We start from the raw sequence: 2449 nt of genomic DNA, 5'->3' as shown, positions 1-2449 counted from the left end.
GGGGCTCCCACAGGACAGCGCCCTCCCTCGGCCTGCTTCTCCCTCCTCCCCACAAGCGACCAGGCCCCATTCACCTGAGAGAGAGAGAGAGAGAGAGAGAGCAGGGCTCCCCTGTCAAAACAGCCCCCTCAGCCACCAGCCCCGGCCAGCTCGCAGGTTAGAGGACAGGAGAGGCCATTCCTCACCCGCCCCAAAAGGCGCAGCTCCCACTCCGGAACCGGAAGCACCCCAGAGCCATAGAGCGTTGGGAACGCGAGGGGACAGAGCGCATACCTTCCTGGCCGAAGCCCCCATTCGTCCGGAGTGAGTCGCGTGACCCGTGGCCGCGCCGGCCAATCACAGCGCTCCTCAGCCCTCCCGCCTTCCGTTCTCTGGAAACATCCCCCTCTGCTGGACAGTCGGTGGTAAATCACCGCAAGGAAGCGCCCGCGCAGGCGCAGGAGGAGGCGAAAGCTCTGTCGGGGGGTCTGTATCTTAAAACGGATCCCCATCCATCCCATAATCCACAAACATGCATTGGGAAAAGGCAGGGAGGGGGCGGAAAGCCAGCTTTAGCCCCTGAACGGCAGCGCAAGGAGTTAAGAGCCCGGCTGGATCAACCAATGGCCTCATCTGGTCATAGAATCCTAGTTGGAAGGGGCACCCAAAGGTCATCCAGCCCAACCCGCCGCAATGCAGGAATATGCAGGTGGCCCCGTATATGGGGATCTTGGTGCTGCCAGCTCTAACCAACTGAGGCAAGGGCATCCTGCTCCCACAATGGCCACCAGGGTGTCTGTGGGAAAATCCTCAAAAAAGCGCTCTCCCCTCCTGTTGTTTCCAGCAACTGGGATTTGGAAATATTGCTCCCTCTAACAGTGGAGGTACAGCACAGCCCCCCTGGCTAGTAGCTGAAATAAATAAATTAAGGTCATACACACACACATATTAAAAATGTTCATGGATGTGCCAGGCAAACACGTACATAAATGTATGAGCCACATGTCTACGGCAGCACAGGAGGGCAGTCCTGGAGCCATTTTGGCTCCCAAACTGACCAAATGTTTTCTCTGCAAGGTCAAAGGAAAATGGAAAAGCCTCCCCATTGTCTTTTCCTTCACAAAACCTGTCTTAAAGGTATATCTGTGTATGAATAGGGTGAGCCTGTGACCTGGCTCAGGAACTAAGCATTTATTATTACAAAAGACTGGCCAGGCTACCCAGAGTATCAAATCAAGTAAGTATTAACAGGTAACCTGCCAGACAGGAAATAAACAACGCACTCAGATTTCTGCTGTAGACCGCCCTTTCTGTGATGTAGGTATGATGTGTCTGGGGTTGGTCTTGGACTCCAGGACGGGCAATTTAAACTGCCTATATTAGGGCGGACCCACCTGGGTTCTGGGTCCTCCTCCTTTCCTGCATGTGAGGGGAGCATCCTGTTGCAACAGTTCAATAAAGATCAGGCTTACTAGCTGCTTTGCTTCTCAATATTCTCTGGTTGGCCTCTGTTCTTTTCTCCGACTGATGGAGAACCTATAAAGGACTCTATAAGGGCTCGTGTCTCCCATAAGGGAACAAGGGCAGATTTTCATTTATTACATAGCCATTGATAGCCTTCTCCTCTATTAATTTGTCTAATCTTGGTTTGAAACCATCCAAGTTCGTGGCCCTCATTCCCAAGAAGGGTTAGGTTGGCTCCAACTATGCTGGAGGCTAAGACCTACCTGCTCAGCCAGGCCTGTGGAAAATAAGGAGCAGACGTGCTGATCACTAGGCTCCTGTTGGGGCAAATTATATTTAAATTGCTGTTTTCAGATCTGCATTGCCATTGTTGTTTTTAACCAGTTTTGATTTTATTATTCTGTATTTTATAACTGATGTTTTTAAACTTTTGTAAAAACCACCTTGAAGCCCAGTTTGGGAGAAAGGTGGGATATAAATATATTAAATAAACAAGATACCTGGAAATTCCACCTTGAGCTCCATAATTGAAGAAAAGCGAGACACAATTAATAGAATATAATTTTTTTAAAAAGGATAATTCTAGGCCCAAGGGGTGGGGTTGACCTGTCCTTCAAAAGTCCCCGGGCTGAAATAAACTTGCTCTCAGAAGACACCTCCTTTGACTTACGATCTCTGCTCCCTAACTGCCAAAAAGTGTGGAGCAGCTTTTCCAGATGACTTGCTTACTGAATACTCACCTGGGTTTGTCTCCGGGGAGGCTAGAAAACAGTTGTGTCAAAGCAAGCGTTATCCTACGCTGTCAACTCTGTTTCTCCCTCACTTTCTTTATGGCAAAAAGTGCATTCCTCTGGGGAAGTAGGCTTGCTGTGCAAGAGCTCCACCTCAGCCTTAATTGCACAACCCAAACTTGCTGATACGGGACTGAATCCCACCCGAAAAGGGCAAGTCTGTGAGCATCCAGCGTTGTTGGAAGTTAGCAACTGACAAGGAAACAAGCCCCGTA

The sequence above is a fragment of the Podarcis cretensis genome (genome assembly GCF_951804945.1).
Source record: "Podarcis cretensis genome assembly, chromosome: 8".
NCBI lineage: Eukaryota > Metazoa > Chordata > Lepidosauria > Squamata > Lacertidae > Podarcis > Podarcis cretensis.
Note: the sequence above shows the minus strand (reverse complement) of the source record.